At 37.2% G+C, this 13548-nt stretch overlaps 1 protein-coding gene across 4 annotated transcripts in view; it reads right to left on the reverse strand.

Annotated features, from left to right (window-relative positions):
* LOC124135683 (sodium-dependent phosphate transporter 1-A-like) overlaps positions 1-13188 on the reverse strand; it is a 37341-nt gene extending 24153 nt beyond the window's left edge. For 2 of the 4 annotated variants that reach the window (XM_046501143.2, XM_046501134.2), the window contains exon 1: positions 6339-6474. The gene's annotated coding sequence lies outside the window, so the exon portion shown is untranslated. Of the gene's footprint in view, positions 1-782; positions 895-6338; positions 6475-13133 lie in introns of those variants that run through there. The other 2 variants (XM_046501142.2, XM_046501140.2) reach the window with 2 other exon arrangements.
* Positions 13189-13548: the final 360 nt, after the last annotated feature.

Below are 13548 nucleotides of genomic sequence, written 5' to 3' on the forward strand. Positions count from 1 at the left end.
CGTATATCACGTCATTACTATACACTGAGGACGTATATCACGTCATTAATGTACACTGAGGACGTATATCACGTCATTACTTTACACTGAGGACGTATATCACGTCATTACTATACAATGAGGACGTATATCACGTCATTAATTTACACTGAGGACGTATATCACGTCATAAATGTACACTGAGGACGTATATCACGTCATAAATGTACACTGAGGACGTATATCACGTCATTAATGTACACTGAGGACGTATATCACGTCATTAATGTACACTGAGGACGTATATCACGTCATTAATGTACACTGAGGACGTATATCACGTCATTACTTTACACTGAGGACGTATATCACGTCATTATAGTACACTATGAACGTATATCACGTCATAAATGTACACTGAGGACGTATATCACGTCATTAATGTACACTGAGGACGTATATCACGTTAATAACTCGACATATCGGGGAGATAGCTTGGCATTTCTTTGCCAGACACATGCTGCTGTTTCTGATTAATCCTTGGCCTCAGTCAGTATCAAAATATTTTCCCCATATACTAAACAACAACAGATGGGCGATTCCACGAGGTCGGGTGGATTTTATCTCATGTCGATCACGACTCGATAACGCGACAACATTCGGTATTCAGTTATGACTAAAGGCAAATTAATTATACGATGACATAAGAATAAAATCTGACTAATGCATAGTTTAAATGATTGTATGTATTTATATCAAGTGACATAATAAGGTCATGAATATCCATAAATTATAAAACAAACCGTTGCCGAAACAGCTTCCCAAGCCCGGTTGTGGTTTCGATCGTTTCATTCACCAACCTGGGCTACGTCCCTCAAAGTGGTCTTAGATCGGTCGTTAATATTGATTTACGGCAGTCACAGAGTTTAGACTGCTTCTTGGTACGAGGGTCCGATTATAGGGAGTTACTTATACATTATGCATTGATAGCAATGTTCGATAACATACCTAAACTACAAACCAATCGAATCCGTCGGTAACAACAACGCGTTGCGTCGAAGTTAATGACTGGAGAACAAAGAGGAACATGATGTCACAATGTTACGTTACTATCTTTCTGGCTTACGGGAGTGTTGGTGAAGACAGAATTATCAAGGTGACTCAATATGAGGACTTGTTTACTATTTGCTCACTTCATTCTACAACGCTTTGAACAAGATGTTTGATGCTGTGATGTTTGCTGATTAATATATGTTTACCTATGCCTTTTGATTAATGGTGGAAATAGTTATGTTGCTAATGCAACTTACAATTTATTAATAATATCACTATTAATTTTAACCACCAAAAACGAGATTAATTATTAGAATGATAAAACAATCATAACAATGACAAATGTAATGATGAATGTTTAATGAAAGTAGAAAATTTGATGAGGATGACACTACCACTAACAGTAAAAATAATTATGATGATGATGATGATGATGATGATGATGATGATGCTTATGGCAAAATACATAGTATTGCTAATACTAACAATGGATCGAGGAGATCCAATAATAAGGAACATTAAAATATAAACATTTGGTGAAACATAAATTTGAGCTCTTGTATGAAAACAGATAAACACGTTGTTTTTTATCTAGATATCTAGCTAATAGTGTCATGGACGAGGCATGCGTCGTCTACACGCACCTTGGACTTCCTGTCGACAACACACATCATTGATAACACACACCGCAGCTTCAAGGTCTCCAAGTTTTGGACATGCACGTCGAGAAGGCTCCGGTGAAAGAGTAAATAATACTTTAGTGAGTGAGGTGGGTTTAAGGGCCGCTTTTAAGAATATTCCAGTTATATCGCGGCATGTCTGCTAAATGTGGGAGGAAAGCCCGAAGTGATGCAGGTCTCAGGCGTTTACCACTTCGGTGAAACACACGAGCACGGGTATGGTGCTGACAAACCTAGAAACATAATAGGGGCGAACCGGGATTCGAACCCACAATCCTAGGTTTCTGGCGTGCCCAAGGGACGCAACTCTGCACAGCGTATCGCGGCGCCTTAGACGACTGGGCCAACCGTTCCCCCCTAAATACTACTTTAAGCCGCATCAGCAATACCTGAGCTACCAAAGGCTCCAGTACAGCACAACACTGCTTGAAATACGCGTATTTTAATAACAAATATGATTTCATACATCAGGTACCAAAACTAGTCAACACACACAAGGGTTTGTATGCACACCGCGTTATAACTGTAGGATAATATTGATTGATTCAGCAAAACGCTGAGGCGCATAAATGCATAACATATTAAGACATATTGGACTGGACGGTTTGCTAAGCGTGTCTATGTCAGTCAAATCTGTTCCAGTCTAAATTGTTTAATAATACTATCACTCACATAGATATTCAAACATGATCGAACTATGAATGTATGTTAAGTAATTCATTGCTCCATATTTTGACCAAGTACATTCTTTGGAGTCGGCTTTTCTACACAGAACGAAACCATTCCCTATTTCCATTCATAAACCATTTCCCGTCAAAAAGTGAGATTGTGCATATCATCAAAATTATGAACCAGTAGTGATATTCTGGAACAGGTGTTACAAAACAGTAGTGAAGCACTAGGAAAACATGCGCGGCGCTTGTCAGCGCAATGCACTGTGGGTACATTGTGATGAAAGGATCGGTAGTCACGTCAAGTCTTCACCTGGTACCCGCGTACTTTGGCGGTATAATTTCTGTTTGGAAAGTAGGGTGGTCGATCACTGACTGATTTTGCGTAACTCGTAATTGATCCCCCTCCCCCCCCCCCCCCCCAATCTAATCGGCATTTTTGTGTTGGTCGGTCTGGTGGATAGAAAAACAGCTAGATCGGTTTAAAGTGCAGGCTCTTTTCTATTTATGTGGAAAAAACAGCTAACAGGGTTTAAAGTACAGGATGTTTTCCATTTATGTGGAAAAAAAGAACAGCTAAATAGGTCAAAAGTGCAGGATGTTTTCCATTGATGTGGAGAAAAAAAACCCAGCTAAAACGGTTTGAAGTTCAGGATGTTTTCTATTTATGTGGTAAAAACCCCAGCTAAAACGGTTTGAAGTTCAGGATGTTTTCCATTGATGTGGTAAAAACCCCAGCTAAAACGGTTTGAAGTTCAGGATGTTTTCTATTTATGTGGAGAAAAAAAAGCAGCTAAATCGGTTTGAAGTGCAGGATGTTTTCCATTGATGTGGAAAACCCCTCAGCTTAAACGGTTTAAAGTTCAGGATGTTTTCTATTTATGTGGTAACAAGTAAATAAACTTTAGGGGCAAAAGAAAGTATACCAAATTTTTTAATTGAAATTTGAAAGAACTGTTGTTAAACTTGAATATGACTGTTTAACCGTCACTCATTCCTACGACCGTTTGTTAAAAAAGAATCTGTAAAATATATTGGTTCAGTGAAAGCTTGGGTAAGAAAATTTAATGAATTTGCAACAACATAACCTACCATGTTTGAAATGTTGTAAATTTGTCGCCCAAAAAGCAAATTTATTGATTTTCGAAGATCAGATGTAGTTTATTACGCGAAATGTTTTTTATTCTATACTTAAAGGTTTTAAAAGAAATTATATATTTTTTTTATAAAAGTATTTTTTGAGCGCGGTATGCCAGCCTGTACAGTTTTATGTTGTTAAGAATATCGCTAACTCAATACAGTTTCAATCGAAATTAAAACATATGAAAAATCAACTGAGAGGCATAGTTTCCTTTGCCCCTCACTTCATATGGACTTTGTCCTCTTTACTTGGAGTTTGCAATGTTCACGCGGATACGAAACAAGGTCAATATATTATTTTAAAGCAAAACAGTTGCATGCAGGTCTTCTATTTTTCCAGGGTTCGAGCGAATGTTTTGAGCCAGTGAGTACATACTCTCATGTTATCATTCATTCATGTTATCTTGGGTATTCAATATACATGTACATTAACTTGGGTCCGGTCTATTGCGTATTTTCAAACAATTGAGAAAAGCTTTTTATGAAAATAATTCTGCAAAAGATGCTGTTTCGGGCAACTTCGAATCTGTACCAGTTCGTGTGTCTCTCGACAAAAGTGTCGCCCTAAAGATAGATAATAGCCTACTCGCAATTACACAAAGGTGATATGCATGTTTGATACATTCATAGAACTGTCATGTTTATGTGACAAATCAATGACAATCAGAGGTCAATGATTTAACACATAAACATGAAGGCTCTATATATACCAATGTTTCGAACTGTAACGAATTTGTTTTTTTAAACGACCGTGAGCTATTTTTTTAAAGCTTTCTGCGTCGATGACTTGAACTGTGAAACAAAAGATCACTCGAATCATAGAAAATGTTGAACATTTTTTAAATAAATACATGAACTATTCTAAATAAATACATGTAAAATATATAAATATTGTATTAATTATCTACTGCGAAAAGCGTGAATACTAGTATTGTTATACTGTGAACATTACTTGAACATGTTGTGTGATACAAAAGACGATCTGGGATAGATTACATGATTTTAATCAAGTGTTTGTTGTTTAACGCCGCACTCAGCAATGTTCCAGCAATATGACGGATATCTGTCAATAATCCAGCCTGGACCAGACAGTCCAGTGATTGACATCATGAGCGTTGATCTACACAGTTGGGATACGATGACATACATCAACTAAGTCGAGCCTGACAACCCGATCCCGTTACGACAACATAGTCGCCTCTTACAGCAAGCATGGGCTGCTGAAGACCTATTCTCTACCCGGATCTTTTAATCAAGTGGTTAATGTAGTACAATATTCCTGGAGAACATTAACAATCCCGACAGGTTTTCACTGGTTTTGGTGACAAGGAGGGTAAACATCTTATGTCGTCACACTCCTACATGTACATTTGAATGCACACTGAGGTGCACATGCACGTGTCCTTTGTTCTTACATGTTTTGTGTAAACTGGCGTCTCAAGTTCCCGCATATTCTGAGTGAACGGACAAAGTGGCATTTTGGGTGGAATTAGGTGTCGGGGTAGGGAGGGGGTGGTGTGTGTGTAGGGGGGTGCTATTAGATATACCACAATGCCCCCCCCCCCCCCCCCCCCCCCCCCCCACCATATTGAAGATTAAATAAAATATATAACGCACTATACATCCCCCACTGGATTCGAAAATTGTCACATCTCAATTAAATAATCGTTGATTTGCCTCTGAGGCTATAAGCGCGACATACCTGTTCACACTGGACAAGCAAATTGCATGAAGTTTTCCCGCCAATTACAAACGTAGGCTTACGCGTCTGCTTATCTCCTTCGCTTTGCTTTATCAAGCGTGACTTATTCCGCCAAATCCTAGCGGCAGTGCAACATTACGTAAACGAAATTACTGCGATTACAAAGAAATCATGCATGCTTATCCGATGTCGTACAGGTGGCATGTATAATGCTGTTGTGATCAGTACAGGTGAGATAAGTGTGGAATACATAGATGAAATGGCCGTTTTTGCCAACATCAAATACCGTCTGTAGGAATTTGAACCTTTGTGCTTATAAAGGTAAATAAGTGCCAGGATGAAAGGATTTCTGAACGCAGGTTTACACAAAGAAAGCGTATACATATGTGTGTGTGTGTGGGAGGGGAGGGGGGGGGGGGGGGGGGGGGGGGTCTTTAATACTGGGGAGAAAGTATAATGAAGCTTCCATTAATACATTAATAATCAGCCTTGGCTGGATGTCAGATTTATGTCCTATATTTATCAAATCACCACCGATTTTGTACTTCTCCTTCGTTACGCATCAGTAATTGTGTTTGTTAACATGTCGTCTGCTCTAAAAACGTAGGTATTCGTCACACAAATATTATTTAGCACTGGTGACCGAGACCAGATAAGTAGACACAGGGGGCATTTACAACTGTTGAAATTACTTGTTGGTGGCTATATTTTCTCGTGTAACCTCGATTTCTTATCACAGCGCGCCGTATTTCTTTTCGAGATATCCCCTCGCCATTGAAACTCCCGCCAAATGTGTTCATTGCAGACGACATATCATGAGTGAAGAATGGGAACGGCGGGTGTACCGCACCTTATCGCACACAGAAACCCAGTTTTTATGAACATGTACATATTGTTTTATTCTCCAGATTGAACCTTGTACAATACAACTTCAACCCCTTTCCTATGAAATAGACTGAACCATATGCTATTTTTAGACTTCACTCGTGTACGAACCGAGTAACACTTGTGTGATACACATTGTAAGCACGTGGGTTGGAGAAAAAAATATGAGGGGGGATTTGACGATGTGTTCAATGAATAAAAATAGTAAATTATTCCACGACCACTCACCATAAAGTCATGATGTCCATATATCCTTATATGATCCAGCCTAGTAATGTTTTAGCGGTTTTTTTAAGCCGCGCATGCAGTAGGAATGTAAACTGTAGCCGGGAGATCGCGCGAACCTATTGCCGGAAGACAGACGGGGGAGTCTATTTTCAGATAGAGGGCAAATAACGATTTACTGGCGGGAAGGCAATCATGGTGAACATATGTTATATCGCCACTCTCAGTAATGACGAGAATTCCAATTAATATATTTAAAAGTGCTTCGTATACAAAACCGTCTGGAAACGTCCACAGCATGTTGACCAGCTTCATATTTAATGAGCTGACTGCGATGTGGAGAGAAATATCGATATATATTCCTATTTTCTAATGTAAAATAAAATTTTAGTTGAAATTCCATTGAAATATATTTGTTTATTCGCGCCAGGTGAACAGTTCGTGCTATTTTCGTGTGTGACGTAACAGGGAACAGCCACTTCTCTTTCAGACGATGGTTGAGGAACTTCTAATTTTCAGTTATTTCCAAAATGTCAACAAATAACTTCCTTTATAACATCCTAAAAATGAATCTGGAACCAAATATATTTTCCCAAAAATATTTTTTCCTGTATTTACTATCCTCGTCGATTTCATTGGGGATTCCCCGACAAATAGTTTATTTAAAATAGATTTTATAAACGTAGGCGTACACACGGGACAAAATCATACAACAGAAGACTAATACAAAAACTTATGACGAAGAACATCATAAACGCGCCGAAAGCCGCAGTCCATTTCTCAAACTGTGAGGTATAAACTAATTACAATTACTCTGTAAACAGTCACTAGAAAAATAATGAAAGGTGTATAGGTTTTGCATACTAATAATATCACTCTCAGTTGGAATTTCTTCCAAGGAAACACACTATCTGAATGTTTCAACTTCCTGCATAGCAAAAGGCATCAGGTCAGCAGCTGCCTGACCATCTTCCCGAGGCAAAGGCGTTAACTGACTATGAAAGTCCTGTGGAAACAGTTCAGAACTGTCTGATATTTATGCAAAGTTTAACAATACTATTGACCAGCTTATGCAATACGCTTTTCTCAATTGGACATGAAATATCAAAACTCGTAAATTCAGCAATCGCCTAATGTGTATGCAAAGTTTCACAATAAATATGAAACAGTTATGACTTATTCCCCGGAAATGAATCTCCCCTTCTTTTACATCATTTCCTCATTTTTTTTATCTGAGAGAAAATGTTTTTATTGTAAAGATTTTATTGAGGATGAATATCACGCTTTACCACACTGACCTTTACACCGATGAAAGAAACAGCCTTTACACAAATACACAAAAGTTCTATACTTTTTCATGTTATTGAATGCTGTCGAGAAAGTTAGGTTTATTTTGTCGCATCATGAAATAACTTGTTTAATTGTCCTAAACAAGGTAATATCAATTTCCATACACCTGTTTGATATTCACCTAACTGTAACATAGTGAAGAAAAGAAGAAGAACATATGTTATTAAGGTATCGCATGATATACACACATAAGATCCAACAGTTAAAATTTTTTATTGTATATCATCCGGCCGATATGGCCTATGGGACACCACATATCTCATAAGCACACATAAAAGCACATAGTGTGCTAAAAACACAAATGTTAAAAAAAAAAAATATGTATAAAAAAAATAAATAAAATAAAATAAAGAAAAAAATAAAATAATATACATTTAAAATAAACGATGTAAAACGTGTAATAGGCACGGGTGCGTGACATGTATCCCCCATTAAGTAAATGATTGAATAGATATAGGTAAATAAAATAGATGGATACAACTACATGGTTTCAGGTTATTTTTTAAAATTATTTTTAGTTAATTTTACTTTCCTTGTATTTTATGTAAAATAGTTTCTCCTGGTTCCGCATGGAGCGGCTCAGTATTCTAATGTATTTTATCTTGTATTTTGTTTGTATGATATGTTGAGGTGATATTGAAATAAACTCCCTGTCTGTCTGCCTGCCTACATCTGAAACCGACCTGCTGCCATGGAATCGCTAAAAATACAAACTATAGACTATTCCCCCGTTCACATGCGCCTCCATACATATGTGTGTATATTTGCATAGTGTGTATAAATTCATGCGTGAGTATACATGTCATGTGTGTATATTTACACCAGGAGCAAATTTGCATCATGTCTGGAGCAGGTGCAAATGTAATTGTAAATTTGCACTGGGTGCATATGTTGCAATGTGAACGTTTATGCCAACGTCAGAGGACGATCGAAGAAACGTGAACCACAGAAACATATAGAGAAATATGTACGTTAAGAGGAGATGTTTCTAATTTGTATAACTTAATGACAAAACAAACAATCAGTCAAATGTAACCACAAAGTGTCTTTATTTTCATCACGATATGGTGCACGTGTTTCCAAACTTAACACCCTAACACACCTGCACAAAACAAATGGTGCATCGCGAGTAATGGATCTATGACGAAACTTGTGATGCGTCGATGAGCGTCGTACACCAGTTTGTTCGTTTGTGCGTCGAACCAGTCTAATATTTCTTGAATATGAGTAATTCTTCATACATTAACCAACATGTCTCGTACTCACGTTTCTGCTGTCGGTGAGTATATTTTTGTTGATTTGCCAACACCAACGACACTGTCAAAAGTTCTGTATTCTGAAGTTGCCAACTTTTATGCGTATATACAGAGTTGAGTGGACGGTGTTTTCTTTTGGTTTCAAGGAGTCAAAACTTTGTGCACAGATTAAATCAAACACATGTTGCTTCACGCGAAAATTTCCGGTAAAGTAACGCTCTTCTCAATCAACTTTGACTGGTAAACAATCTGATTTGTGTTGAAAGCCGTGAACAGACTGACGAATATGTGTGCCTTACACAATTTACATACTTTATTTACACACCTAAGTTGATTTTCATGTGAACGCATCGTAAAATTACATATACACACGTATGTATAGTTACACGGGTAAGTATTGTGCATGTGAACGGGGTATAGGCTGAGTAGCAACAGACACTTACAGCACTTTCCTGGTGTGCATACAACACGTCTTCCCCGAAGCGAATCCTGCGATTGTGACCTTGGGTAAATCTTAAAAACCGTGATACAAAATAAAAGAAATAGATAAAAAAGAAGACCCAAATCAACCTTATGAAAGAGACCATGATATACAATGTGGCATAGTTGTTTTTTCACAGAATGCATGTTTTGTCTGAAAATCAAAATCAAATCATTTTGTGAGTCGAGTTTTATTTGTTTAGAGCACAGAAGACAAAATTCCAACAAAATGGGATTAGAATTTGTTTGGGTTTCATGCTACAGTTCGTCTTTCCCTGAATCTTATTTCTATGACAAAAATGTTTTCGAAATAGTGCTATGAACAGTTCCGGATATACATACAGTTTCTACGGCAACAACGGTTGGGTTATTGACCTGTGTCAGTTCAGAAAAACACACAGACTGGTCACGTTCAAAGGGACACAACTCTAGCCATGTGGAATGGTTCTTCGAGAGATTACGGAGAACTAATTTCTTACGTATTTTACAGCCGCTTCATGTCACCGAAAGGCAAATTCACGTGTACACGGTGAGCGGTGCACCATTGTGTTTATCACGATAAAATTATATGCATATATTCACGTAGGTTAAAATTGATAACATCTTTCTTCATTCGCAAACATGCATTTATATGCCTATATGTTTGAAATGATAAAGTGTAATTTGGATATTAATATTAATAACATCACAAAGAAGAAAGTCCAAACAAATATATGCGGAGTTACATACAGGTCATTTGTATTGATTGTATTTCTCAAAATTATTCAAAATTCAGTTTCTGTGATGATCCCTGATCACGGGTTTGCTTATACAGGGATAAACAAACAAGGAGTATTCGCAAACTTTAAAGTTCATGCATGGGCGTAGGTTTAAATGAGGAAATTGTTAACATTTTTGTCGATGACGTGGCATTGTTCGTTGACATGGTAACTGACCTACACATATACCTTGCATTATAGTGAGAACGAAACTGCATTGTACCATAATCAGAGACTGTGAAAATATAGAAATAGCTTAAACAAATAATTTTAACTTCCTACATTCCTATGGTTAAACGTTTAATCAGAACACTGTATTTCTTCAGATGTTGAGAATTCCAAATAAGATCGTGATTTTAAAATGAATTCAACAGGCCGACTTTAGGCTTTTGAAATCAATTTTTTTTCAATTGAACTGTCTCGTGAACTGAATCCAAATTAAAATATGCAGTAAGGCGTGTTTGTTATGGAACGAGGATATTTACGCTGAATTGTCCGAATAAAGAAACTGTTGAAAGAAACTTGATTCTAAATTCAGTTTCCAACTATTCTGAAATTGTAGATAATTATATTTGATAAGATATGAAAGTAAGCAAGATTGTTTCGATAAACATCCATGATTCAATAAATACATTTACATTTCTTGGCTTTAGGCAACAAACAAACAAACAAACAAACACTCTTTTATGCAAATTGTGTGAGTTGCAGGACAATATTGCACCTAGTGTCATCACACTGATTTTCAGTGATACTTTCATATAATGTGATCTCACTTTCGTGATGCCATGATTCAATGATTCAATGGTAGGAAAGGCTAAATCAGGCACATTCAGATGGGACAGGTCAGGTCAGCTGGTGAATAATTTACCTGCTAATGGTTTTATATATAATGCACCCGCAATTACCTTTCTCCGACGTTTTACAACGGAACGATTTAACAAACTGAAAAGTCAAGGGGTTATGTCGCTTATATACTGACCAATTTCATAGATTTTTGTCTTGACTGAAATAGTTCAACAGACTAAAACCCACCGAACTCAAACTTCAAGACACATTAATGAACTTACGGATCCGAAAGTATGAAGAAATTATAAAAAATAGAGTTAGTACAAATACCGAAGGTTTTGTTTGTTTTTGTGGCCTTAAAATAATGTATTTTATTAAAATCACGTGAAACAGTCATATCCCAACAAATGACGTTTTGTTAATTATGCAGTTTAAGCGTTTGGCATTACAGTCATTCGTGACCAACTCGTGTTATTCCGGGACAAGCCGAATAGCGACTCGTGCCCCTCTCGTGGCCATTTTTGCGATATGCTTCCGTCTAAGCGCAAACGGACATACCTAAAACAATTGTCAACTCGTTGCGTAATGGTTCACATACATTTCCCCATATATTATATATATTTCAGATGCATTTTAAAGCACATCTGGACATGCGGAATTATACAGTATGACATATGTATAATAAAAACAATATTTCTGAGGGATTCTTTGACGAAAAACTTGAAATCATAGGCGCATTCTGATTGGTTTGTCGTATTTTCGCACATAACATTCATCGATAGGGGGACGAGTCTTCTTGCAGGTTACGGAAAGAGTCGAGTGGTGACGAATGAGGGTGACGAGTCATCTTGCAGGTTAAGGAAAGAGGCGAGTGGTGACGAATGAGGGGGACGAGTCTTCTTGCAGGTTACGGAAAGGGGCGAGTGGTGAGGAATGGCATTACAGTTTCATACAAAATCTCAACAGAAATTGCTTTATCAGCCCTGGGTATACACTATCGTACGGAAACCTGTTAACATGGAAACAGCGTATTTGAAAGATGAAGTATATACCAATCACATATATTTAACGAAACGCCACACGGTTATGTGAAAGAATCTTAAAATGTTTTTTTTAAATTGGACAGCCATGAAAAAAGACGGATATAGAACCAGAAATTCCCCGAGAAGACTGTCAAGGAAAACGCCCTATCTTGTACCCCTTGTACCCCCTAAATTTAGACTTAGTCAGAAAGAAGATTAAATACTATGGAATTCGTATCATACAGATTAATCCTATACAGTAATTTAGTTGGTACAAATACCGAATGTTTTGTTCGTCTTTGTGGCCTTTTGAAATGTATTTTATCAAAATTACGTGAACCAATCAGATCTCAACGTTCTGACAAGGAGATAAGATGAATAACTGCTGTATGCTTCCATCATATGAACATCTGGTGATATGCTATTGAGGGCATCCGTAGTGTGACACAGTCTGATTTGTCACGTCTAACCTGTATGTCTGACCTTTTAAAGTGTCTACATCCCCCGGTGAAATGGCGTTTTGTTCAATATACAGTTTACGCTCACGTATATTATTAAAATATAAAAATGCTTGCAAAATCAGAGGTATATTTCATTTTCTCAAGACAGGTGTTTCCAATTGCATTGAACAACGACAAACTATAAAACAAGCTAGACAGTCGACTCGAAGATTTCCGATATGTGTCTCAGGCAATGATTTGTGATCTAGTATATCTCTTTATCATAATTTGTATATCTATGATAAATATGAAAGAGTAGGTAAAGACGAACACATGGAAAATCTGCATCTGAAGGTTACAATTTGAACGCAGATTGAAATGAGAAACGTTTGTTTGTCGCTACATTGTCAGAATACAATGTGTTTATGTTTAGGCTTTGTGCATTACGAACATAGAAAGTCAATGTTTTGCTGTAAGGAGTTTGAATTGCTGAGATTGCAGATATTAGAAATCGTCAAAAAGTCTGTCGCCATTTTTCCAGTCGTACACTGGTGTACCACGTCTGTGACTAATACAATTATTGTACAATACAAGTATTGTACACGTACATGTTAGTCAAGACATATATGTATATACACGGGCACCCCTACAGCTCAGGGTCCTGTTTCATAAGGCCATTTCTATATCTACAGATATACATACATACCCATTGCTCGCAGGAAATAATCTCTATTCACAACCGCAACAAATAATCCACAACGCCACATCTCACTGACAAATTATATTGGATAACGCATGGCGTCACTGTTGTTTCACTCGTGGTTCGCAGATGTCGCCCTGCCATGAATATCGTTTCTTGCAATATTGTTCTTGTATTAATATGAAATATACCATAAATGTACATTTTGACACACAAGCTGGCTCGTGTTAAGTCTATATTGGGATATAATTAATTTTTACCCATGACAACTCATAAATATATGTACAGCGAGCATCCGTGAACATCTAAAAACCCGTGTCTTTACATTCAATATATATATAATATATGTTCTTGTATCAGCATATCTAACTATGAGGAGATGCGTAAGTCAATTATGTCATGTATCATGTCTAAGTATCTG

The sequence above is a fragment of the Haliotis rufescens genome, unplaced genomic scaffold (genome assembly GCF_023055435.1).
Source record: "Haliotis rufescens isolate VD_foot unplaced genomic scaffold, xgHalRufe1.0.p SCAF_1, whole genome shotgun sequence".
NCBI classification, from domain to species: domain Eukaryota; kingdom Metazoa; phylum Mollusca; class Gastropoda; order Lepetellida; family Haliotidae; genus Haliotis; species Haliotis rufescens.